Genomic DNA, 27782 nt, shown 5'->3' on the forward strand with positions numbered 1-27782 from the left:
ATACATCAAAGTAGCACACTGATAATTCTGAATTAAAGTTTACTTGAGAAACAGCCAATGCAAGCACATTCTGACCCTCCTTTCTGTCCCCCAGAAGCAGGAAGTCAATTTCCCATGTGAAAGGTACTCTTCCTGTACCAGGAGGTAAAAAAAACATTTATCACCAGAGATAGAGAATTCAAGGCCTAGAAGTCAATGTACACAAACTCTGCTTAAGTTCTTCACTAATTAGTAGCCAAGACTAAGGTTCTTTGTCTTGTCATTTCTTCACAAATTTATTGTTTCTTTCTCTAAAAGGTATATAAACTGCCTGCTTTGGTCATTTCTTAGGTTCCATATCTATGAGACCTCCATATGTACAAAATTAATTTTTCTTCCCATTAATCTATTTTGGGTCATTTTAATTGTTAGACCAGCCCAAAAAACCAAGATTAGTAGGGGGAATTTTCCCCCACCCCCAACAACTGTGTATAGCATCTGACTACAGCCTACTGATTTCCTTAAGATCTAGGCAAGTTGGGCACTTGGGTGGCTCAGCTGGTTGAGTGTCCGACTTTGGCACAGGTCATGATCTCATGGTTCGTAAGTTCAAGCCCCACATCGAGCCCTGCATTGGGCTCCTCCAGGCTCACTGCTATTAGAGCAGAGCCCACTTCGGATCCTCTGTCCACAACCCCCACCCCCCCGCCCCGCCACCCCTTCCCAGCTTGCACTCTTTCTTACTCAAAAATAAAAATAAACATAAAAAGATTTAGGCAAGTCATTTAACTTACTTTGCAAGTTTGCCATTAATAAAATATGATGCCAGTCATGGAAGGAGACTATAAGTACAGTTGAACAGACAAGACTTAACACCACTAGGAGACAGATTTGTTTGATGGAAGAAAACAACAACAAAAATGGAATCCAATGACTGTTTTCAACTGATAAACCAAATGCTTTTGAACTTTAAAAAAAACTCTCTCTGAAGCCATTTCTATTTTTGAAAATTTTCTAACTTAAGATTTTATTTTGTGACTCAGAATTCTTGGAAACAGTAGAGAATGAAACAAGGCAGAAATGGTTCTCAGTTATTATTATTTATAATAATAGTAATTATTATTTAATTATAATTTTTTCTGGGCTTACTATCAGAATCTATTTGAGAAGATAAATTCCATGGTTACCAAGGGAAGCATGGCTTTTCCTGCATTTGAGGTAAAAATACCAAAGCATCTACCCACACCTTAGTGGTTTACCACTACCTTCACACATTTTAGAAGGTTTCATGCATTTTGATAATGCATAACAACTTGGAATTTGTGTACTATCTCCAAGACTCCTCCTGCCTACTAACCTGTAAGCAGATTTTTTTTAATGTTTATTTTTGAGAGAGAAAGAGAGAGAGCACATGCGTGAGCAGGGAAGGGGCAGAGACAGAAGGAGACAGAGGATCTCAAGCAGGCTCTGCGCTGACGCAGGGCTCGAGCCCAACAGTGAGATCACGACCTGAGCTGAAGCCGGACACTTAATCGACTGAGCCACCCAAGCTTACAGCCTGAACCTGTAAGCATATTTCATAACCCCTTAGATATAGATGACATCCTGGTTCTCTGACAGTTTCCCTCCATTAATTTCCTTCTAAACTATATGCTTAAAAACCTGTTGGGTATTTAAAATAAATCATCTCCTTTATCCCAGTTCAAAAGAGGGAGGGACAAGCAAACAAACAAAAATGTCAGATATGATGTATTCAGGCCTTGACTTTGTAGGTCCCTAACAGTTCTCCTAGACATGTTCCTGTTTTCCTTAATATTTTTAATATTCATTCACATATTTTTAAATCCTAGCTTTATGAGTACAGTACTAGAATATTATTAGTATTTAGTGGATATTAGTATAAATTTGAAAAACTCTATAAAGCAACTAAGACAAAAAATTAAGAATATTAGGATATATAGGGAAAAAAGTATGAATACACAGGAACAGGTAACATGGTAAAAAAAATGCACTGTTACGTGCTGGTATTTTCAACAGCTACTGCTATGAATCCTGCTTCTCCTCTAACTCACTTTGCTTCAACACTAAACTAGAATTGCAAAACCCCCTGGCATAGAAAATAAATCATCCTATCCCACCCCCAACCCCACCTCTACACACACACACACACACACACACACACACACACACACAGCTAAAATCTCACTCATGCTAAATTCTCACACACATCTAAAGTCCTCAAACACTTCTGTTAAAGACACTAAGAGTGAGGAAACCAGGTGTATCTTCAATGCCAATCTCGACACCACGTAATTCCTTTCATCAAGACTGAGCAAGCTGAACAGGTTTTGTTTTGACCTTAACAAAAGAAGCACTAAAAATATGCTATATAATTATAACATTTAGATACCTCCTATACATCAAGAGCTATGCTTCCTTTGAGCTCTAGTTTTAAATCGTAATTTACCAGAAATAACATATTTTATATACTTACATTAATCTGAACTAGAATTTCTGGTCTAAACTGGAACATGATCTTACTAAATTTGCATTTTTCCTTCAATACTCTCGCCTTCCTTTAAAACAAAGTTGTTTAATGGCAGGCCTAACCAAGCCTGGTTCATAAATCAACATAAAACAAGAAGAATTCCTACAGTGTAAAAGAAATGGAATTACGTACTATATTTCCTCCCATTTTTCTCATGGAAAATTTCCTATTTACTGGATACAAACAGGGAAAACCCTAAATATACATCTTATAAAAACAACATAGATCCAACATTGAAGTGCAATATAGAATAATACCCACAGAACGCCATTCTCTTGAACTACTCTCCATTATATATATGTGCATTATACACACACACACACACACACACAATGCTCACCACAATAAGTGTAGTCACCATATCTGTCACCTTGAAACATGATTACAATATTATTGACTATATTCCCTGTGCCATACTTTTCATCCTCATGACTTATTTTATAACTGGAAGCTTAATGCCCCTTAATGCCCTTCACCTATTCACCCTATTATTTCTTTAATTGAAAGGATTTTTGAGATAATATATGTGTTACAAGAAGATTGCTGGTAACAAACTCTTTTTGTATGATTTTTTTCTTTCTAGTTTTTTTCTTCATTGGTTGTAAAAATAAAGCATATTCATCTTATAGATTTTGTAAAAATTTATAAAGAAAAAGAAATAGTCTCTTCATAATCCTACCATCATGAGATAATAATCCCTGCTAACAAGAAAATATCTTTACAAATATTTCTAGTAATTTTTATATATTTGAAATAAAATGTATGATTTTTATATCATTTTAACTCAAGATTATATCATAAGCATCTTTTATGTTATATAGGTTTTTGAAATATAATATTAAATGGCTAGTATTCTAAAATATGGACATTCCATAAATTTTTTATTGTGGTAAAAACATGTTATCATAAAATGTAATACCTTAACCATTTTTAAGTGGACAGTTCAGTAGTGTTAAGTATATTTACATGGCTGTTTGCATACAATTTTTTATAGCAGCATTATTCACAAGGGCCCAAAAGTGGAAACATCTCAAGGGTCCATCAACTAATAAATAGGTAAACAAAATCTGATTTATCTATACAATGGGACTTATTCCGCCATAAGTAGAAGAGCTTGAAAGCATTGTGCTACATGAAAGAAGCCAATCAACAAAAGACCACATATTATATGCTGTTTTTATGAAATGTCCAGAATAGGCAAATGCATAGAGGCAGAAAGTACATAAGTGATCACTTAGGGCCTTGTGGGGATCAAAGTTGAGGGATGATAGCTAAAGGGCATGGGATGAAAACATCCTAAAATTCACCGTGGTGATGATTGCACATTTCTATGAATATACCAATAAGCACTGAAGTGTGTATAATTTAAATGGCTGTATTGTATGGTATATGAATTATATTTCATTCAATAAGGCTGTTATTATTAAACAATTCATGAGTCTATACTAATTCTAAATAAATGGCACAACAAAGATCTTTACAGAATAACCAACTAATAAATATAGAATGAATAATGGAAGTAGAATGTCACCATTTTATAACCACCATATTAATAATTGACTCTTGCAAGAAACATTGATGGATCCTACAACCATTGAGTAAAATAAGATATTCAACACAATCTCAAGTATCTCCACACAGATTATATTAGTTACAAAGAGGGAAAGGTAACCTTACAATGAGAAAATCTAGCAGATATCACCTTAACCAAATGAACAGATTCAGCAATGGGATAGACTGACATAAGGTATTTCCTGATGTGATGTATCGAGAAGAAAACAATATCACGTATGCAATATTCCTGCCAACAATGTTTGTCCTAAATCTATTCAAGAGGAAACAAACCAAATGGAGGGAAATTCTGCAAGACAACTCTCAGAATTCTTGAGAAAAACATCCTTATTAAGAGAGACCAAAAAAAATTTTTTCTAGATTAAAGTGGAGAGACTTAAGAGATTTCTGGCAAGAAAATATAACACATAATCTTTGAATATTAATCATAACATACACACAGTAAAGACTATTATGGGTGCACTAAGAATATTTGACTCTGAACTGTGCTTTAAATAAGAGTATTAGCATATTAATGTGATAATAGTATTGTGGCCATGTAGGCGTGGGAATAAGGTGGAAATAATAATGGAACAGGGTAGTATGGATGGGGGGAGCCACATTTCTCTGAGTATCCATGAGTCCATAATGATATGAATCAATGAATGAATGAATAAATAAATGAAGAAGGTACACCTCTTCCTTACAGAAAAAAAATCCAATTAAAAAAGATAAAAGGGAGGCACCTGGGTGGCTCAGTGGGTTAAGCATCCGACTTCAGCTCAGGTCATGATCTCCTGGTTTGTGAGTTCGAGCCCTGCGTCAGGCTCTGTGATGACAGCTCAGAGCCTGGAGCCTGCTTCGGATTCTGTGTCTCCTTCTCTCTCTGCCCCTCCCATGCTCATGCTCTGTCTCTCTCTGTCTCTCAATAATAAATAGATGTTAAAAATTTTTCTAATAAAAAAGAGATAAAAGGAATGATGGAAATAGAAAGTCACCAAAGGCAAACACAGTAATAACCATTGCAGACAAGAACCATAAATGGACACTAAAATTAGTAGGTGTAAGTATGATGGGAACTAGATATTTGCATAGTCTCAAAGTATCTGTCCACAGGATAATTACTGATTGCAAAGGGAAAAAGAGTAACTTTATAATGGAGAAACTGGAAGACAGCACGTTAACTAAATGATTAAGATTAACATCACCAGTAAGAAGACACAGCAACATCACGCTCCTCCTGATATGATGTGCTGAGAAAGGTACAGCATCATTTTTTTGTGGCACTCTCGCCAGAAGTGCACAGCCTTAATTTAATCATGAGGAAACAACAGAGGAGCCCAAACTGAGAAACACACTACAAAATAAAAGGCCAGTACTCTTCGAAACTGTCAAGATCAGAAGGGATGAAGGAGAATGGGAGGTACGAGCTTCCAATTATGTGATGAATAAGTCACAAAGATAAAAGGTACAGCATAGGGCATGTAGTCAATGATACTAGAATAGCCTTGTATGCCAACATATGGTAGGTACACTTATGGTGAGCATGGCATATAGACTTGCTGAATCACTATGTTGAACACCTGAAACTAATGTAACACTGTATGTCAACTATACTTTGATTTTTAAAAAAGGAAAGGCAAAGGGGCACCTGGGTGGCTCAGTCAGTTGAGTGTTTGACTCTTGATTTCAGCTCAGGTCATGATCTTGCAGTTCATGGGATGAAGTCCCACGTCGGGGCTCCACTGTCAGTGCAGATCCTGCTTGAGATTCTCTCTCCCTCTTTCTCTGCCCCACCCCCACTCGCTTGCTTACCATCTCTTTCTCAAAATAAATAAACATTAAAAAAAAAAAAGGAAAGGCAAAGAAAGACTGAGATACTAAGCAAGTTGGAGAACAGTAAAGAGATATGATGACTAAGTAGACTACAGGATCCTGGATTTGGATCCCAACTTATTAAGAGACATTAGTGGGAAAACTGGTAAAACTCCAAGAAGACCTATGGATTAGCTAATGGTACTGAATCAGTATTAATGTCCTGGTTTTGATAATTTACTATGATTATGTAAGATATTAACATTAGGGGAAGCTCAGCCAGGGAATTCTCTTACGTTTTTACAACTGTTTTTTAAGTCTCATTTAAAAGATTTTTAAAAGTGAGATATTAAGAGATAATGTTAATAAGTAATGACTCTAGGTGAAAGTCATAGGTTATCGGTTTATTTTCCTTGCTTGATTTCAGTATATTAAAATATTTTCAAAATAAGAAATTTGAGGGGAAAAAACAAAAAACCAGACATTTTCCTAAATGTGTACACTTAAAAATCCACATGCCCCGGGGCACGTGGTGGCTCAGCCAGTTGAGTGTCTTGATTTCAGCTCAGGTTAGGATCTCATCATGGTTTGTGAGTTTGATCCCCACATTGAGCCCCGCATTGGCCTCCATGCTGACAGTGAGGAGCTTGCTTGGGATTCTCTCTCCCTCTGTCTCTGCCCCTCCTCCTCCCTCAAAATAATTAAAAAAAAAAAAAAAATCCACATGCCCCTTAGTCGAGGGTCTAATTTACATGCACAGTATTTCTAAGGAATGGAGATGGTATGAACAATAAAGAAATTTGCCCAAGATCAAATATCTGAGACACTCAAGAGCCCACCTTAAAATGTTATTCACTGAATTGCTACTAGTCTAGAGCTGTACCCAACAGACCATGTTGCCAAATAGTTTGAAGCATTTAATAATGTATCAATGACATGCTAGATTCTATGATTACACTTTTAGCATTCCTGTCAAGTTCTCTATGCATACAAAAAAAAAAAAAAAAAGGATAATTTTTTCTAACACAAAATCCATTGCTACAATACAGTCAGGGAGTGCTTCTTGCCGCCTCCTACACGGTGCCAGATAATAAGGATGCTGTAATCAGCACTTCGCTGCAATTTGGCCAGGGATGCAGGTGGCTAAACAGCTCCTTCTGTGGTGCCGGAGGGAGTAAACACCATTCTTGCCAGGAGCACAGCAGGCTAAGACTTGCAAAAATGAAGGGTATGAACAGTCCACGGCTCTTCTAATAGTAACTTGAGTGAGTACTTCCTTTACTGATTGCAATATTGCTTCATAACATCACAAATGATCGTTTTTAATCTCAGGAATTAGTTAAGAAACAAGGAAAGGCTTACCCTACTTTATTACATAAATTCAATAAATGCCAATGGGGATTGATAAAGGAGCAACTTCGAAGGCAATTTATTCATTTTAGTTAGAGGAATTCATAATTGTAAATTGTTAGTAATTAGCTGCCTGTGTGAAGTTACAATAAAGCAATTTATGAAAATTTGGTTCAACTCAATCAGAAATAAATGCACTATGTGTGACAACGAACTATTAGATGATATTACAGGAAAAATGAAGGAAGAAAGGTTTACCTGAAGACAAATAACTACATAAAGCAATGTAATTTTTTAATTCTTAAATCTAGTCCATTATTCATACTTAATAAAAGATCTGGCTCCTACTTCTGGGAGAAAAACTGTACATTTTTATTATGCCTTTCACTTAAATGCACATACTAAAAATCAATAAAATCAACAAATTAGACTTCATCAAAAAGAAACTTTTAGGGGAGCCTGGGTGGCTCAGTCAGTTAAGCGTTTGACTTCGGTTCAGGTCATGATCTCACGGTTTGTGAGTTCGAGCCCCGCACTGGGTGCTGTGCTGACAGCTCAGAGCCTGGAGCCTGCTTCGGATTCTGTGTCTCCCTCTCTCTCTGCTCCTCCCCAACTTGTGCTCTGTCTCTCTCTCTAAAAATAAATAAAATGTAAAAAAAATATATTTTTTAAAAGGAAACTTTTAGAGAGAGTACATCAAACTAAAAAGTTTCTGCACAGAAAGGAAACTATAAACCAAATCAACAGGTAACCTACTAAATGGGAGAAAATATTTGCAAATCATATATCTGATAAGGCGTTAAAACCCAAAATATATAAAGAACTCATACAAATCAATAGCAACCTCCCCCCAACAATCCAATTTGAAAATAGGCAGAGGATCTGAATAGACACTTTTCCAAAGACAGACAGATGACCAACAGATACATAAAAAGGTCCTCAATATCACTAACCATCAGGGAAATGCAAATCAAAACCACAATGAGATATCACCTCACATCTGTCAGAATGGCTATTATCAAAAAAAAAACTAGTGTCGTTGAGGATGTGGAGAAAAGGGAACCTGTACACTGTTAGTGAGAATGTAAACTGGTACAGCCACTATGGAAGACAGTATGGAGGTTCCTCAAAAAAATTAAAAATAGAACTTCCATATGATCCAGTAAGTCTATTTCTAGCATTTATCTGAAGAAAACGAAAACCCTAACTTGAAAAGATATCTGCACCCCCATGTTCACTGCAGCATTATTTACAACAGCCGAGACATGGAAGTAACATAAGTGTCCATCAATGGATGAATGAATAAAGATGTAATATGGAATATTATCCAACCATAAAAAGAATGAAATCTTGCCACTTGCAACAACATAGATGAACCTTGAGGGCATTATGCTAAGTGAAGTAAATCAGAGAAAAGACAAATATTGTATCTCACTTATCTGTGGAACCAAGCTTACAGATTGGTGGTCACCAGAAGCGGGTGGGGGCTAGGCAAAATGGGTGAAGGAGGTCAAAAGGTTATAAAATAAACCAGTTACAAAATAAGTGATGGAGATTTAGGGTATAGTTAATAATAAAGTATTGAATATTTGAAAGTTGCCAAGAGAGATCGTTAAAGCTTTCATCACAAGAAAAAACAAATTTTATAACTATAAATAGTTATGAACATTAACTAGACTCACTGTGGTGTTCATTTCACAATATATACAAATATTGAATCATTATGTTGTACACCTGAAACTAATATAATGTTATATGTCAATTATACTTCAATAAAAAATATGTTCTCCTCATCTGTGGCTTTTGTTGTACAAAAAGATATTGTTATGAAAATTAAAGGACAAGGCTCAGATGAGGAGAAAATTTTTGCAAAATACATATCCAACAAAGGATTTATATTTAAAATCAAAGGTAGTCTTACCAGTTTACTCAGAAGACAACCCAATTAAAAATTGGACAAATGTTTCAACATTCATTTCATAAAATAAGATCTATAAATGGTCAGTAAGTATTTGGAAAGATGATCACTATGAATAGTCATTAGGAAAATGCATATTCAAACCACAATGAGATTGGGGCGCCTGGGTGGTTAAGTTGGTTAAGTCCCCAACTCTTGGTTTCAGCTTGGGTCATGATCTCGTGATCTCACGGTTCATAAGCTGGAGGCCCACAATGGGCTTCGCACTGACAGCATGGAGCCTGCTTGGGATTCTCTCTCTCCCTCTCTTTCTGTTCCTCTGCTGCTCACTCTCACTGTCTCTCTCTCAGAAATAAACTTAAAAAAAAAACCAAAATGAGATATCAATACATAACCACTGGAAAAGCTAAAAATTAAAAGACAGACCATACCACGCGTTGGTGAAGACGTAGAGCACCTTGAACTCACATTGCTGGTCAACCAGTATTTGTGTGCAAAATGTGCAACCACTTCCAGGTAATTTTTTAAAACATCAAACGTCAAACTGGGTGGCTCAGTCGGTTAAGTATTCGACTTCGGCTCAGGTCCTGATATCCTGGCTCGTGAGTTCAAGCCCCATATCAGGCTCTATGCTATCAGCACAGAATCTGCTTCGGATCCTCTGTCCCCCTCTCTCTCTGTCCTTCCCCTGCTTGCACTCTCTCTTTCTCTCTCAAAAATAAATAAACATTAAAAACAAAAGTCAAATTATACCAACTATTTAATCCAACCACTCCACTCTGAAATCTACCTAAGAAATGAAAGCATATGTCCACAAAAAATATCTACATATGCATGTTCATAGCAGCTTTATTTGCAATAGCCAAAAAGTGTAAACAACCCAAATGTCCCTCATCAGATGAATAGATACACAAATTTAATGTGGGATGCCGTTTGGAAATAAATAGGAAAAAGCTATTGACACACAAACAAAATGGATGAACATCAACATCATTCTGCTAAGTACAAAAAAGAGAATATACTATAAGATGACATTTACATAAAATTCTAAAAGATACTAAATCAGTAGTGACAAAAAGGAGTGGGTTTCTGAGAGTGAGAAGAATTGGATTATAATAGGGCAAAAGGAAACTTTTGGGGTTCATTATCTTGACTGTAGTGATGGTTTCACAGGTATATACATATGTCAAAACTCATCAACACATACAGTTTAAATGTGGGGTTTGACGTATATCAATTATACCTCAATAAAGCTATTTTTTAAATCCACCTACAAAGGGAATTCAACAAGTAAATAATTCACGATCCAGTTCCAACTACAGTATGAGTATCAATAGAGTGTTAAATCAATGCAAACCATATATTTTAAGCTTTTGCAAACGATCATGATGAAAAATCTCCAACATATTAAATATATCTCCAATATATTAAATGTGTTCCCATGCACATACTTCAGACATTTTATAAATATTTGGACATAAAGATCTAAGGTCAGGCTTGCCACAAAAATTCACACAATAAATAAGCATGTAAATTGGAGGCGCGCCTGGCTGGCTCAGTTGGAAAAGCAAGCAATTCTTGATTTCAGGGTCAGGAATTGAAGCCCCACGTTGGGTGTAGAGATTACTTAAATAAATAAACTTAAAAAAAATTTTTTTTAAAGCATGTAAGTTGGAGAATGAAACATACCATGTGAATTAGGTTTCAGCCATTCTGTTATTCTTCTCCCAAGAGGGCCCAAGGGCCACATAGCTCCTCTTTACTTAAGTGAGGTAACAATTTGAGAAGCAAATTTTCATCATCTTCTCCAACCTTACTCATAAAAACACACTCTCTCTTCCTATCACAGAGGAAGATGTTCTTCTCTCTAAAGTGAACTCTGATACTGGTGAATTGATTCTGTCCTGTTTCCCCAGAATTAACAATGCATATTGCTCCTGTATCCTCCGTCTTTCGATCTCTAGTAGTGCCTTTCCTCAGCTCACAATCTTTCTTTAAAAAGATACCTTCCTAGACCTTATCTATCTATAAAGCTATGAATCAATCTCCACTTCCCATCATCATTAAATAACTTCAGGATTATCAACACTCACTGTCACTTTTTTAACTATAATTCACTTCTCAACTCGCTGCAGCCTGGCTCTATTCTCTCATTTTCCTGAAACTCTTTCTCTGATTGCCAAAAATAATACTTTGTTTTCACCCTTCATTCTTCCTTGATTTGCCTAAAGTATTTGACAAAAATAACCACAGGCTCCTTACTGAAACACGTTCCTCCCTTGTTTTCTTGAAAACTCCTTGGTTCCACCCTTACCTAGCTGCTGCTTAGTCTCCTTTCATTAAATTCAGTCAGCAAATATTAAGCATGTCCTACGTATCAGGCACTGAGAGGTAGGCACTAAGGATACAGGAATGAACAAGGAATTCACCTCAGCCTTCACAATACTTTCACACCCGTATTTTTCGTCCTCTTCCACTGGCCATTATTGTAGACAGGATTACATGCTGATCTACACCAATCTATTCTCCATTGTTGGATACTTATGTTGTTTTAAATTTAATAACAATAAGTGTTACAGGTATGTATCCAGGAGAAATTAGCAGATACGTCCTCAAAACGACCTATACATGAATGTTCATAAAGCCAAAAACTAGAATCATATATCTATGAACAGGAGAACAAATAAGCAAATTGTAGCATATTCATTTAATGGAACACTACTCAGCAATAAAAAGAACAAACTGGTAATATACACAACGACATCGTTAAATCTCAAAAACATTATGGCTGATTGAAAACAGCCCTGCACAAAAGAGTATACACTGCATGGTTTCACTTATATTAAGTTCAAGAACCAGCAAAAGCATATATGGTGATAGAAGTCAGAGCAGTGGTTACCATTGTGGGGTGACAGGTAGAGTATAACCAGAAAGAGGGCAAAGGAAACTTTCTGGGTGACAGAAATGTTCTATATCTACATAGGTAAAATAATCATTGAGCTGTACACTTAAAATGTGTATTTTACTGTATATAGATTATACTTCAATAATAAATAAATAAATAAATAAATAAAATGTACAGTTTATATCTGCATTTCAAAATTTCTTTCTCCTTTTTTAAGTAGGCTTCATGCCCAAAACAGAGCCCAAGGCAGGGCTTGAACTCACAACCTTGAGATCAAGACCTGAGCTGAGACCAAGAGTTGGATGCTCAACCAACTGAGCCACCCAGGCACCCCTCAAGGTTTCTTCTTCTTTTTTTTTCTTCCTCAAGGTTTTTTCTTGACACAGATTCCCAGAAATAGGCTTACTAAGTTACAGGGTAGATCTAAATCCTTTGTGGAATGAGAAGACTGGTCAAAAGCTATGACTAGTTTTATTGCCAAATAGCTTCCCAAACAAACTACATCAATTCACACTCCACCAGCAGCGCACTGCGGATCACACATAAAGTGAAAATTATCTTTCTTGGCAGTCCACATTTAGATAACCTGTTTACAGGTATAAAAAAAAAATACCTTGACCATATGTATCCTAACACCATAGATATTTTAACTTTACCTTTAAAAATAGTTTTAAATTTACTTAGCCATCTGGTTCTTATTAAGTCTACTATAACTTCACAATTCTCCTTAAAATAAAAGTTAAAAAAAAAAACTGTCTATAATTTTAACCAATGCCCAACCAATGCCAAGTATAACAAAAGCCTATCAACAACAGAAATACAATAATAATAATCACATGTCACTGGGGTAAAGGGTAAGACAGAGGTTCTACTATTTGCTAGGGAGAGTGCTAAGGGGCTTTATACATATAAACCTTATTTGCTATTCATCTGAACCATGAAGGTTGATATTATTTTATAGGTGAAAAAACGGTGGCCCAGGAGATTAAGTTACTCACTAAGCCAAGCTTAAGGTCATATAAATTAGAAAAAACAAAGCAAATTTTTTTTTTTTAATTTTTTTTTTCAACGTTTTTATTATTTATTTTTGGGACAGAGAGAGACAGAGCATGAACAGGGGAGGGGCAGAGAGAGAGGGAGACACAGAATCAGAAACAGGCTCCAGGCTCTGAGCCATCAGCCCAGAGCCTGATGCGAGCCTGACGCGGGGCTCGAACTCACGGACCGCGAGATCGTGACCTGGCTGAAGTCGGACGCTTAACCGACTGCGCCACCCAGGCGCCCCTAAAAAACAAAGCAAATTTTAATGCAAATATGTCAGACACCAAATTCCATGTTCTTTCCATCATCCTGCTTTTCAAAAACAGGCACACATCAATAAAGTAAAAAAAAAAAAAAAATTGATGTATAAAAAGCATTTGACAAAATTCAAGATCCTTTCAAGATAAAAACACTCAACAGAATAAAAATAGAAGGAAACTACCTCCATATACTAAAAGCCATACATGAAAATCTACAGCAAACAATACACAATGGTGAAGCATTTCCTCTAAGATCTGGGACAAGGCAAGGACGACCCTTTCATCACTTTTATTCAACATGGTACTGAAAGTTCTAACCAAAGCAATTAGGCAAGAAAAAGAAATAAAAGGCATCCAAACTGTAATGAAATAAGTAAAATTACTTCTGTTTGCAGATGATATGATCTTAAACACCGAGTATTCTAAAGACCTCACACAAAAGAGACCCTGTTAGACCTAATAAGTGAACTCAGCAAAGTAGCAGGATACAAAGTCAACACACACAAATCAATTACATTTCTATACACAAACAATAAGCAACCTAAAAGGAAATTATAAAAATAATTCCATTTACAACAGCATCAAAAAGAATAAAATATTTAGGAATTAACTTAACCAAAGAGGTGAAAGATTTGTACAAATAAAACTACAAAACATTGCTGAAAGAAATTAAAGGAGACATAAATAAATAGAAATGCATCCCATGTTCATTGGTTGGAAGACAGTATAGTTCAAATGTCAATATTACCCAAAGTAATCCCTGTCAAAATCACAATGATGTTTTTTGCAGTAATAGAAAAACCCATTCTAAAATTCATAAAGAATCTCAAGAGGCTCTGAATAGTCAAAATAATCCTGAAAAAGAAGAAAAAAACTGGAGGATTCACATTTCCTGATTTCAAAACTTACTACACAAAGCTAACTAGTGTGGTATTGCTAGAAGACACATATAGACCAAAGGAATAGAATAGAGACCCCAGAAATAAACCCTCAAATATATAGTCAAATGATTTTGACAAGGGTGTCAAGACCATTCTAGTGGAGAAAGGATAGTCTTTCAACAAATGGTGCTGGAAAACTTAATATCCAAATGCAAATAATAATAATAATAATAATAATAATAAATTTGGACCTTAACTAACACCACATACAAATATTAACTTAAAAAGATCAAGAGCCTAAACATAAGACCTAAAACAATAATTCTTAGAACAGGACAAAATCTTCACAACATTGGACTTGGCAATGATTCCTTGGATGTGACACCAAGGGCACAGGTAACAAAAGAATAGACAAAATGGACTTCATGACAAATTTTTTAATTTGTATATCAAAAGAGACTATACACAGAATAAAAAGGCATCCCACAGAATAGGAGATAACATTGGCAAATTATATATCTGATAAGGGATTAATACCAAAAATATATAGAGAACTCCTAAATGTCAACAATTACCAACAACAACTCAACAGTCTAATTCAAAAATGGGCAAGACATTTCTCCAAAGATATACAAATGGCCAATAAGCATATGAAAAGATCTTCAACAGCACAGATCATTAGGGAAATTCAAATCAAAACTACAATGAGATACCACTTCCTACATATGAGGAGGACTACTATCCAAAAAGCAGAAAACAAAAGTTGGCAAGGATGTAAAAAACTCAGAAACCTTGTACACCACTTGTAGAAATGTAAAATGGTACAGCCATGGTGGAAAACAGTACAGACATTCCTCAAAACATTAAAAACAGAATTACCATGTAAACCAGCAATTCCACTTCTCAGTATTTACCCTAAAGAAGCAGGGTCTTAAAGAGATATTTGTACATTCATGTTCACAGCAGTATTATTCACAATAGCTAAAGTGCAGATGCAACCCAAGTGGCCATCAACATTCGAACGGATAAGCAAAATGTGGCATATACAAACAGTGGGATATTATACAGCCTTAAAAAAGGAAGGAAATTCTGACACATGCTACACAAAGTTATAGAAAGACAAGTACTATATGACTCCATTTATAGCAGTTATCTAGAATAGTCTAAATTATAGAGACAGAAAGAATAGTGGTTGCCAGGGGCTGGGGGTGGGGTGTGGGGGGGGGGAGGGGAGAATGAGAAGGTACTGTCTTACAGGTAGAGTTTCATTCAGTTTTACAAGATGAACAGAATTCTGGTGATGGAGGGCGGCCGGGGGTGGTTGCACAAGAACGTGAATGAATATAATTCCAGTGAACAGCACACTTAAAAATGGTTAATGGCAAAAAAAGAGAAAAGCCTAATGGTAAATTTTATGCTATGTATATATTAACACAATAAAAAAAGAAAAAAACACTAAACATAAATTTGAGAAAATATAGGCTAATGTTTTTATAGTGTGAACTATAGAAAAGTCACAGCAAGACATAAAGCCCAGAAAGTATCAAGGAAACAACTGATAGATTTTATTACATAAAAATTTTAAACCTGAATGCTAAAAATTAGTAAATAAAATAAAATAAAAGCCAAGGACTACTGTAGGGGGAAAAAATGTAACAGGTACAACCAGCAGCTCTTTAAAGTGTCATTATTTTCTCATTTTTAAAATAATACTGCATTGCTTTTTAATTCAAGCAATGCTCCATGACACCACAATGGCCAAATAGCCCAGATTATCCAAAATAATCCTGATGCTTTCTACATCTTATATTTGAGGAGAATAAAAATCAATGGTTTTGAAGGATAATAGTAGTAGTAAAAGCTTAGTGTTTGAAGTCTGAAAATCTGGGTTCAAATTCTGATTCTGGTACTTCCTCACTGTTTAATCTTCAACAATCAGTTCATACACCTAAGCCCTAGTTGCCTCAATTATGAAATGTGGACAGTAATATCTACCTCACGTTGTTTGTAAGTATCAAATAGTTATGTGTGAAAGTATATGCAGACATACATAAAAGTGCTTTGGAAATTGGCTGCTAAAGCATCCACTTTGTTCACTGCTCCGAAGGTAGGCCACAGGCCAGTACAGTGAATTCACTCTTCAATTCTGACAATACTGAGCATAATATAAAAAAGACCATAGAGTACCCTGGTGATACAGAGGAAAGAAGACCAGTGAGTCTGGTGAGACCAGTCTACTGAGTACTGACTAGTCAAAGTCTGATGAGAGTACCAAATATAGTTGGATGGTTGCAATACCCTGTGAAAAATACATTAACATAGGTACAATCTACCCAGTAGAAGTTTAGTGGCATTTCCTCCCCTTAGGCGATTAGACAGGCATCCTCATCTTTGGAACATCTATACATACAAATGACAAAATCATTCTCAGAGTAGGTAATCCTAGATGAGTAATGTAAAAAATGAACAATATGCCTTTATCTACCATGATCTAAGTCAATTATAGAACAATTTTCTCCATAAAAATTCTCAAAAAAAATTTTTTTTAATGTTTATTTATTTTTGAGAGAGACAGACAGACAGAGAATCCAAAGCAGACTCCAGGTTCCAAGCTGTCAGCACAGAGCCGATGCAGGGCCCGAACCCAGGAACCATGAGATCATGACCTGAGCTGAAGTTGGACACTTAACCGACTGAGCCATTCAGGTGCCCCTCCATAAAAATTCTTATAATTAATGTTTAGGTTTCCAGTCAAGCTCAGAAAGGCCTCAAACCATGGTAAATAAATAATCAATTGGGTTTTTAAGTTTATTTATTTCGAGAGAGACAGAGCAAGTGGGGAAAGAGGAGAGAGAGAGGGAGACAGAGAATCCCAAGCAGGCTCCGTGCTGCCAGCACAGAGCCTGATGTGGGGCTTGAACCCACAGAACCATGAGATCATGACCTGAGCTGAAACCAAGAGTTAAAAGCTTAACCAACTGAGCCACCCAGGTGCCCCAATCACGTAATTGTTTCATAAACTTGAGTTGAGTTATATTTACTTTTATGTATTGCTCTGGAAATCCAATTTCATTTGAAAGATTCTTCTATAGGAAAACATCCTAAATGCCAAACAACCAATTCATACTAACATTTGGAACATAAATACGGCTATAAATTGGGGAACTATCTGTATATCCTTTTTTTTTTAATTAATTTATTTATTTTGAGAGAGACGGAGAGAGCATGAGCAGGGGAGAGACAGAGAGAGAGAGAATCCCAAGCAGGCTCTGCAGGGTCAGCACAAAGCCCAATGCAGGACTTGAACGTATGAAACTGTGAGATCATGACCTGAGCCGAAATCAAAAGTCGAATGCTTAACCAGCTGAGTCACCCAGACAACCCTACCCGTGTATCTTTATAAACTCACCTGAAGTACCAAAGTTCGTGCTTAAAAAAAGTACCAGAGGCTACAATGGCAATACAGTCCACTCCAGACAGCATCAGCATTTACAGCAAGGACAGGGTGTTAATGTAACAGTAACAGTAACTCTAATGGATGTGACAACAGAATAGTGAGTAGAGAGAAGAGAGAGAAGAGAGCCTCTTTTCTACTCTGCTATTGACAAAGTGAGTTATTTCCCACAATCTTTCAAAACCTCCATCTTACTAATAAAAGAAACACAAAAATATGGATTTCTTATTTAACTAGCTAAGAATATATGAAAATAAATTTTAAAGGTGGCAAATTGGGGCGCCTGGGTGGCGCAGTCGGTTAAGCGTCCGACTTCAGCCAGGTCACGATCTCACCGTCTGTGAGTTCGAGCCCCGCATCAGGCTCTGGGCTGATGGCTCGGAGCCTGGAGCCTGTTTCTGATTCTGTGTCTCCCTCTCTCTCTGCCCCTCCCCCGTTCATGCTCTGTCTCTCTCTGTCCCAAAAATAAATAAAAAAACGTTGAAAAAAAAATTTAAAAAAAATAAAATAAAATAAAGGTGGCAAATTGTTGTGGTGGCCTCAAAAGATCATCAAGTTTACTACTTCCCATATGGAAAAGTGAAGAGAACGCAGGAAAAAGAGGAGATATTAGAATTGGGAGTAACCTTTCCTTTTTTCTTGTTCTTCTGTTATGTCGGGGAGGGGGCGAATATTAGAAAAAGGAAGTTTACAACTTCTTATATATCCTGTGATACATATGTAAGGATTTTGCTAGGAAGCCTTATGTTAGTATCACCACTTGCTGGTGATATGGAGCCTCGCTAACCAACAGTATAAGGCATTGTGTAGACCTGCCAACTAGGAAATCACCATAGAAAAGCAGAGGCCAGGAGAGGTGAAAAATAATGCCAACTAAGAGAAAATATTTACAAAACACATATCTGATAAAGGAGTCATATCCAAAATATACAGAGAACTCTTAAAACTCATCAATAAGAAAACAACCCAATTAAAAAATGGGCAAATGATCTAAACAGACTCCTTGCCGAAGAAGATATACAGATGTCAAATAAGCATATGAAAAGATGTTCCACATCTTATGCCGTTAGGGAATGGCAAATTAACAAAAACAAAACAATGAGTTGCCACTGCACCCCTATTTTGTAATGGCTAAAATCCAAAACACTGACAACACCAAATGCTGAAAAAGATGTGGGGCAATGAGAAATCTCGTTTATTGCTGGTGGGCATACGAAATGGCACAGCAGCGTTGGAAGACAGTTTGGTAGTTTCTAACAAAACTAAACCTACTCTCATCATACGATCCAGCAATTGTGCTCTTAGTATTTACCCAAATGAGTGGTAAACTTTTGTCCACACAAAAACTTGCACATGAATATTTTCATTGTGGTTACAGTAGCTTTATTCATAATTGCCAAAAACTGGAAGCAACCAAGATGTCCTTCAATAGGTGAATGGACAAACTGTGGTATATCCACACAATAGATTATTATTCAGTGATAAAAGGAAATGAGCTATCAAGCCACAGAAAAAAAAAGACATGGAGGTCTAGTGATAAGTGAAAGACACCAATATTTTTTTTTGTTATTACATTTCTTTATTTTTGAGAGGCACAGAGAGATAGAGAGCAAGCAGGGGAGGGGTAGAGAGAGATGGAAACACAGAATCCAAAGCAGGCTCCAGGCTCTGAGCTGTCAGCACAGAGCCCAACACGGGGTTCAAACCCACAAACTGTGAGATCATGACCTGAGCTGAAGTCGGATGCTTAACCAACTGAGCCACCCAGGCACCGCTAAAAGACACCAATCTAAAAAAACTGTATATACTTTATGATTCCAACCACATGAAATTCTGGAAAAGGCAACACTACAGAGATAGTAAAAACAGACCTAGAGGGTATAACGCTAAGTGAAGTCGGCCAGAGAAAGACAAATACCATATGATCCCATTCTTACATGGAATTTAAGAATCAAAACAAATGAACAACAACAACAACAAAAGAAACAAACAAAAAAACCAGACTCTTAAATGCAGAGAACCAACTGGTGGTTGCCAGAGGGGAGGTGAGTAGGGGTATGGATGAAAAAAAATAAGGAGATTAAGTATACACATCTTGATGAGCACTGAGAAACGTATAGAATTGTTGAATCAGTATATTGTATATCTGAAACTAACACAACACTGTATGTTAACTATACTTGAATTTTAAAAAATAAAATAAATAACAACAAAAAGATCAGTGGAGAGATGAATAAGTAGAGTACAGAGGATTTTTAGGGCAGTGAAACTATTCTTATGATACTGTAATGGTAGATACATGCCATTATACGTTTGTCAAAACTCACAGGATGCACAATACAAAGAGTGAACCCTAATGTAAACTACAGACTTTAGTTAATAATAACATATCAATATTGGCTCATCAATTATAAAAAATGTATCACACTAATGCAAAATGTTAATAACAGTGGAAATGGGGTGAGTGGGTGAGGGGCTATATGGGAACTCTCTGTACTTCCATTTATTTTTCTATAAATATAAAACTGCACTAAAAAGTAAAATCTATTAATTAAGAAAAAATGATAGTATCAATACTGTGCTTTTAAGTTCCTGCCTTGCCCAAAATAATCCCCTATTTCTGACAAGACTGGACGTCTGGAACATGTTTATACGGCTTATTATTCTGTATAGGCCTGTTTCCATGGCCATAAACTGACAGACTGGAATACACACCTGATAAAGGCTGAAGTAATCAGACTCTCCTGGGATTTTTAATTGGCTCTGAGAGATCTGAGATCTGAGTTCAGTATAGGCTATTTTCTTGTAATTCAACCTTTCAAAAAGTAATTCAACCTTTATTTTACAGTTGGAGAAACTGAGGCACAGCTAAATTATGTGGTCCCACAATCAGTAAATAAGAGTGCCAGGATCCAAACCCAGGAAGCCTAGTTCCAAAGCTTATGCTCTCAACCCTTATATGAAAGAATATTTTACTTTACATTTTATTTGTAACCAAGAATACTAGGACACCTAAAACTGGATCTGACACAAATTGATAGGTCAGTTACAACTGCCATCTCTAATTCAAACTTTCTTTTAGAAAGGACACAGAATTGAGATCTAAGAAAAAAATATGGATATATATAAACATTCATAAACAGGTAATTTTCTTTAGGAGAATTGATACTGCCTTTTACCCTCTTGGCATTACCTGCAATGATACCATCAACCAATGCAAAGTAAGGTTTTGTACTCCATATTTTTAGACCCTTTCAAAATACAATTCTAAAATTTTTTTCCTTTAGAACTCCTTTGAAAAGTCTAAATTTCCCATATGCCTTTCAAATGAAAGCACCTGATATTTTAATACATTTATTCCCAATCACTGAGTCATAATATTTTGTCATATTGTGACATCCTTCGCTTCCTTATTTCCCACTGCCAAGGAATTTTGGCATGTGTACCTGTGAGATTATACACAGCATTTGTAACAAAGAAATCAGAATAATTTTAATGAACTATATATAAGTTATTTTCATTGTTTTATATGCATATGATAAACATTTTTAAATGTGAATATGGATGTGAATTGATAAACTTCTGAAAAGATGTAGATGAATCAGGGACTGGGAAAATCAATGAAAAGGGAACAAGGAAGCATTCCCTCCCCGCTGCCGTATCCACCCCCAAGTCCCCATTTTACCCACATCCCTAGAGTTGCTCCGCAAACATTTACTTTAATAAATATCAGACCTTAGGGGCGCCTGGGTGGCGCAGTCGGTTAAGCGTCCGACTTCAGCCAGGTCACGATCTCGCGGTCCGGTCCGTGAGTTCGAGCCCCGCGTCAGGCTCTGGGCTGATGGCTCAGAGCCTGGAGCCTGTTTCCGATTCTGTGTCTCCCTCTCTCTCTGCCCCTCCCCCGTTCATGCTCTGTCTCTCTGTGTCCCAAAAATAAATAAAAAACGTTGAAAAAAAATTAAAAAAAAATAAAATAAAATAAAAACCAGTGAAATTCACAGACCATAATTCTCATGACTCCTGGAAAGTTCCTTCTGGAGCTGTCATGGAAACATAAAACAATTCCTCTCTATAGAGCAGAGCGAATGATCATTTCTTGTTTCCTGCTACCTCAATTCTATTATATTTTTAAGCCACACACCCTTCCTTGTGAATTGTTTTGTTAGTGTAAATATAAAAAAGCTTCTTAGTTGACAGATAAACAGAAAGGACAAGAACAATCTGTTTAAACATATAAATTGCTGTCTTAGCCATAGTCAAACCAGTGATTGCTCAACAGCTATGCTATTCAAAGTCCAGGAGGAAAAACCTATCATCTTCCCCCTAGGATCTTTACCTATCAATACTCTTTTTTTAAATTTTTTGAACATTTATTTATTTTTGAGATACAAGGAGACAGAGCACGAGCAGAGAAGGGGCACAAAGAGACAGGGAGGCACAGAATCCCAAGCAGGCCCCAGGCTCTGAGGTGTCAGCTGAGCCTAACGTGGGGTTTGAACTCAGAACTGTGACATCATGACCTGAGTCGAAGTCAGATGCTCAACCAGATGCTCAACTGACTGAGCCATCCAGGCGCCCCACCTATCAATACTCTTAAATTGAAAGCACTAACCTTAGGCCTTCCATAAACATGGAAGCAAACAATCTTACTTTTCTACATTTTCCTTCCCTAATAAAAGGGATAATAATAACGATCTCATAAAACATTTAAGAATGAAAGTAAAGTCAATCAGCTTTACAGAAGAATAAACTAAGGACAGGCTCTGGATCCAGACTCCAGATTCCCTGGCTTTTTAATATCATGGCTCCTTACTACCTCTGATGTTATTTCACCTGTGCCTACCTCATGCACACCATAAGGATAATAATAATTTTTATCTCATATGACTATATAAAATTTAGACAAAATAATAAATAGAAAATGATTAGAATAGTGTCAGATACATAGGAAGCACGCATTAAATCTGTATTATTTTCTGAATCTCTAACTTGCCTATGTGTTTTGTTAAGAGTTAAAGATATAGTTAATGACACTAACATTATTAAATGTTAAAGAAAGTTTTTGTGTTAAAATAAAATGGCCTACTACTTATAAAAGAATAATGGGCACTCAATAAATTCAAGCAGCTACAAATAAAATGTGTGGCCTCTGTTAATATAATGCATGAAAGAGGGAGCAGTGATTTTTACTCTGAACCTTCCATAAGGAATTATCATAGTGTCAATGAAGTAATTTTTTTTTTAATGTTTACTTATTTTTGAGACAGAGAGACACAGAGCATGAATGGGGGAGGGTCAGAGAGAGAGGGAGACACAGAATCTGAAGCAGGCTCCAGGCTCTGAGCCTCAGCACAGAGCCCGACGTGGGGCTCGAACACACAGACCACGAGATCATGACCTGAGCCGAAGTCGGACGCTCAACGACTGAGCTACCCCGGCGCCCCTAGTGTCAATGAAGTAAGAAAAAAAAAGTAACAGACACAAGTTCCCACTCTTTCCTTCCCCCCACTCGAACCTTCCAATAGCTCCCACAGTTCCATTATTTCTTTAACAAATAAGCTCAACAAATAAGCTCAGCTGTGGATAATGATTACATATTTGTTCTAACATTAGTTTTTGAAATATTAAAAAATATGTTGGTATGAAATGTAAAATTTCTGATCACTAATGAATTCAACTTATACTCTTAGAGAAACTCATCTTTAGGGAAATATATGCTCCTTATTAACTTATTATTTCCCAACTTTAGCCAACTGTCCAGTATGATTATAAACTTTACATGACTTTGCAGCACTATTTGTAACAGCAAAAGATAGCACAATCTAATGTTCATCTGTAGGGACTAATTAGATAAAGTATACCATATCCATACAATCAATACCATGCAGCTGTTAAAAAAAAAAAAAAGCACTGATATAAATAAAATATGGAAATATATAGAAACATAGGGATACTAACTTGGAACAATTTCCAAGAATGTTTTATTAATTGAAAAAGGCAAGGTGCAGAAAATTGGGGAGTATTTACCATCATTTATGAAAGAAAAATATATATACAGATATTTCATCTGAAATGCAGAAAATATCTGTGGAAGGATACACAGTAAGCTGGTTTCGGTGTTGCCTTCAGGGAGGAAAACTAAATAGGTAGGGGATGGGAAGTATTCTTACTTTTCATTATGTGCTCTTTTCCTCCTTTTGAATTTTGTACCTGTGAAGGGCAGATCACCTGGTAAGAAGCTTGGAAAGATCAAGCCCTGATAAGAAGCTTGAAATTTTCAGCTCAGCTACTCATTCTCTTGAAGAGGAAGGGCTGAGAATGGAATTCATGACTGATAATGCCTATCTGATGAAGCCTCCATTAAATTCCACAAGTAGAGAGTTTGGAGAGCTTCCAGGTTGGCAAACACATCCACACTGGGAGGGTGATATACCCCAACTCCATGGGGACAGAAGTTCCTGCGCTTGGGACCCTCCCAGGCCTTGCCCTACGTATCTCTTGATCTGGCTGTTCTTCCACATCCTTTATCATATCCTTTAATAAGCCGGTAAATGTTAAGTGTTTCCCTGAGTTCTGTGAGCTGTTCTAGAAAATTAATTGAACCCAAGGAAGAGGTCTTTGGAACATACAGTCTACAGCCAGTTGGTCAGAAGCACAGGTGATAACCGGGGCTTGTGAATGACATCTGAAACTAGGGGTGGGGGGACAGTCTTGTGGGACCCAGCCCTTAAATCTGTGGGATCAGACACTACCTTGGGTAGACAGTGTCAGAATTTAGTTGAATTGTAGGGAACCCACCTGGTATCACAGGGAAATTGCTTGTTGTACGGACAAAACCCCCCACATTTGGGGATCAGAAATGTCAGAAGTGTTCTGTGTGAGTAGCTGAGGAGACACAACAGGGAAGAAACACACAGTAGGAAAGGACTGGGTTTTCCCCTACCTGGAAAGGAAAAAGCTGAATTTTTCTGTAACAGTACCATGTAAAGGCATTTTAAAAATATATATTAAGTCAACTTTTTTTTTTTAATGTTTATTTACTTTTCAGAGAGCACGTGTATGCACAAGCGAGGAAGACGCAGAGAAAGAGGCGGACACAGGATCTGAAGCGAGTTCTGTACTAACAGCAGAGAGCCTGATGCAGGGCTTGAACTCACAAACCGTGAGATCACAACCTGACTGAGCCACCGAGGTAACCCTATTAAGTCAACTTCTTAGCTCATTAGGTGTAACTAAGAATAAAACAATTTGAAACTATAAATGGTTGAAATTAATATAGGATCCAGCAATGTTCTGCTATGTATTACTCAACCCCATGTCTCAATTATAAGCACACTGGTCTGATCTCCACTAATTGCTACATGTGTTCACTCAAAATATGCTTGAAGGTTCTTAAATGGCTGCATTTTAAAATGAAAAAAAAAAAAAGACTGTAAATGTTGTTATTTATTTTTATCTTTTAAGTAATCTCTACATTCAATGTGGGTCTTAAACTCACAACCCCAAGATAAAGAGTTGCATGCTTTACTGACTGAGCCAGTCAGCCCTAATTTTTTTTTTTTAGTAAGTTTTTTTTTAAAGTAAGCTCTATGCCCAATGTGGGACTTGAACTCATGACCCTGAGAATTTCTGTTGATTATTTTTCAACTAGAAATCAAAACTGATGCCATTATCCCAGTTAGCAACATGAACCCCCAGAACAACCACAGGAGCACCGTGCTGTGTTAGCAATACAGTTGACGCTTTTAGGAGAGATCTGTTAAGGGAATGTGTGCATACTTCTGGTTCAAGTGCAAGCTTGTGAGTACTGAAGCTAAATTTATCCACATCAGTGTCAATTATAGGGTGTTTATGCTATGGCTGTGCTGCCAAGAGACGCACTCTACACTTCCCTGGGAATTCTCTTGTTTTCACCACAACAGAGCAACTGCCAAAACAGTGCCTCTGCTAAGCTAAGTGACACCCACAGTAATTTCTTTTATGACTTTTGAGAGACCACTTCGAACACTCAAAAGAAAAGCAAAATTACAAAAGAAACTTAATGAACACCAGTACTTTCTAACATTACTCAACATTGGCAATGGCACATGATGTCTAGAACATGGAAGGCGTGAAACAGATGTTTATAAATAATTTTAAAGTTAGATGAAAAAACTCCTTTTAAGTATGCCTTAAAGAAATATTCTAATTCATTATCTCTTACTTTTGGACTTTCCAAAGTAGGTAAAAATTAGATACTACTGTCCCCATTTTATAGTTGTATGGCTATGGAAAATAATTAAGAAACTGAGAAAGGATCACTAAGTTACCCTGCCTAACCATGAGAAATATTCTGAACAGAAGTTACTGTAAACTTAAAATCATTTTTAATGGAAAAAAAAACCTTTATTTTTCGTTTAAAACTGTGTATGAACTTTTCACAGACTTAATAAAATAGTACCTACCCTATTGGCTTTACACATTACCAGAGATGATAAAGACTTCTGCTCTATTCTTTGGTTTTCTCATCTAAATTTCCTCTTAGTTATGTGCTTAAATGGGACAATATGTCTAGCACATAGCAGACCAAGATTACTCAGTCTGAGATCATTATTCTATATCAGAAAAGCTGGAAGCAGTTATTTTTTTAAATTTTTTAAAAATCTTTTAGGGGCGCCTGGGTGGCGCAGTCGGTTAAGCATCCGACTTCAGCCAGGTCACGATCTCGCGGTCCGTGAGTTCGAGCCCCACGTCAGGCTCTAGGCTGATGGCTCGGAGCCTGGAGCCTGTTTCCGATTCTGTGTGTCTCTCTCTCTCTCTCTGCCCCTCCCCCGTTCATGCTCTGTCTCTCTCTGTCCCAAAAATAAATAAAAAACGTTGAAAAAAAAATTTTTTTTTTAATTAAAAAAAAAATCTTTTATTTCTGAGTGAGGGAGAGAGACAGAGAGAGAGACAGAGAGAGAGAGAGACAGAGCATGAGCGGGGGAGGGGCAGAGAAAGAGGGAGAATGAGAATCTAAAGCAGGATCCAGGCTCCGAGCTGTCAGCACACAGCCTGATGCGGGGCTTGAACTCACGAACTGTGACACCACGACCTGGGCCGAAGTCAGATGCTTAACTGACTGAGCCACCCAGGCGCCCCTAAAAAATTTTTTTAAAAAAGAAAGTGAAAAGGCAATCCACTGACCAAGAGGTAATATCTGTAAATCATTTATTTGATAGGGAATCATATCCAGTATACATATAAAGAACTCTTACAACTAAGTAATAAAAAGACAACCCAATTTAAAGTTTACAAAGTAAATGAACAGATATTTCTCTAAAAATATAGGAATGACCAATAAGCACACGAAAAAATGCTCAACATTATTCATCATTAGAGAAATGCAAATCCAAAAAAGCACAATGAGATGCTACTTCACATCCACTAGGATAGCTATAATCAAAAAGATAGCAATAACAAGTAATGCTGAGGATGTAGAGACATTGGAACCCTAACACACTGCTGGTGGGAATGTAAAATGTTGCAGCCTTTTGGGAAAACAAGTCTGATAGCCCCTCAAGTTATAGAACATAGAGTTACCATACAACCCAATAACTCGACTTAGGTATATATGCAGAAGAAATAAAAATATATGTCCACACAAAGACTTGGACACTAATGTTCATAGCAGTATCATTCAAAACGGTCAAAAAGTGGAACAACTCAGCATGCTAACCCACACCCCGACCACACACACTCAAACGGTCAGCAGAGTCTGGAATTTCACTACCATGGTATTTCAATAAGTCTGCCAAGAATCTTTTCAGTCAAAATGCCAGTTCATTTGAATTGTTAGGTAGCAGAATTTCCAACCCAGTGTATGCATGCTGAAGAAACCCATGGGAGGAATGGATTATAGTATATACAAGTGAAAAAGAGTCATCAGATTTCATGGTCTGAACTGATTACGGTGACAGGTAGTTGGGGCAAGAGCTATCAATAAAGTAATTTTCTCTAAGTCAACTGACAAATAGATTCGCCTTGTCCAAATCCCAAATGTTAATATTGGAAGGCCACATTTTCACATGTACTGAGACACCAAGAATACCACTGGCTCTA

At 36.7% G+C, this 27782-nt stretch overlaps 1 protein-coding gene across 6 annotated transcripts in view; it reads right to left on the minus strand.

Moving 5' to 3' along the window:
• The window catches only part of TULP3 (TUB like protein 3), a 66034-nt gene that overhangs the window by 32319 nt on the left and 5933 nt on the right, over positions 1-27782 (minus strand). Inside the window, exon 2 of one of the 6 annotated variants that reach the window (XM_040462819.1) lies at positions 16582-16648. The exons of the other annotated variants lie outside the window; for them this stretch is intronic. The gene's annotated coding sequence lies outside the window, so the exon portion shown is untranslated. The remainder of the gene's footprint in view (positions 1-16581; positions 16649-27782) is intronic. 6 annotated transcript variants of the gene reach the window in all.

This window comes from Herpailurus yagouaroundi, unplaced genomic scaffold (genome assembly GCF_014898765.1).
Source record: "Herpailurus yagouaroundi ecotype Mexico unplaced genomic scaffold, PumYag 355, whole genome shotgun sequence".
Lineage (NCBI taxonomy): Eukaryota > Metazoa > Chordata > Mammalia > Carnivora > Felidae > Herpailurus > Herpailurus yagouaroundi.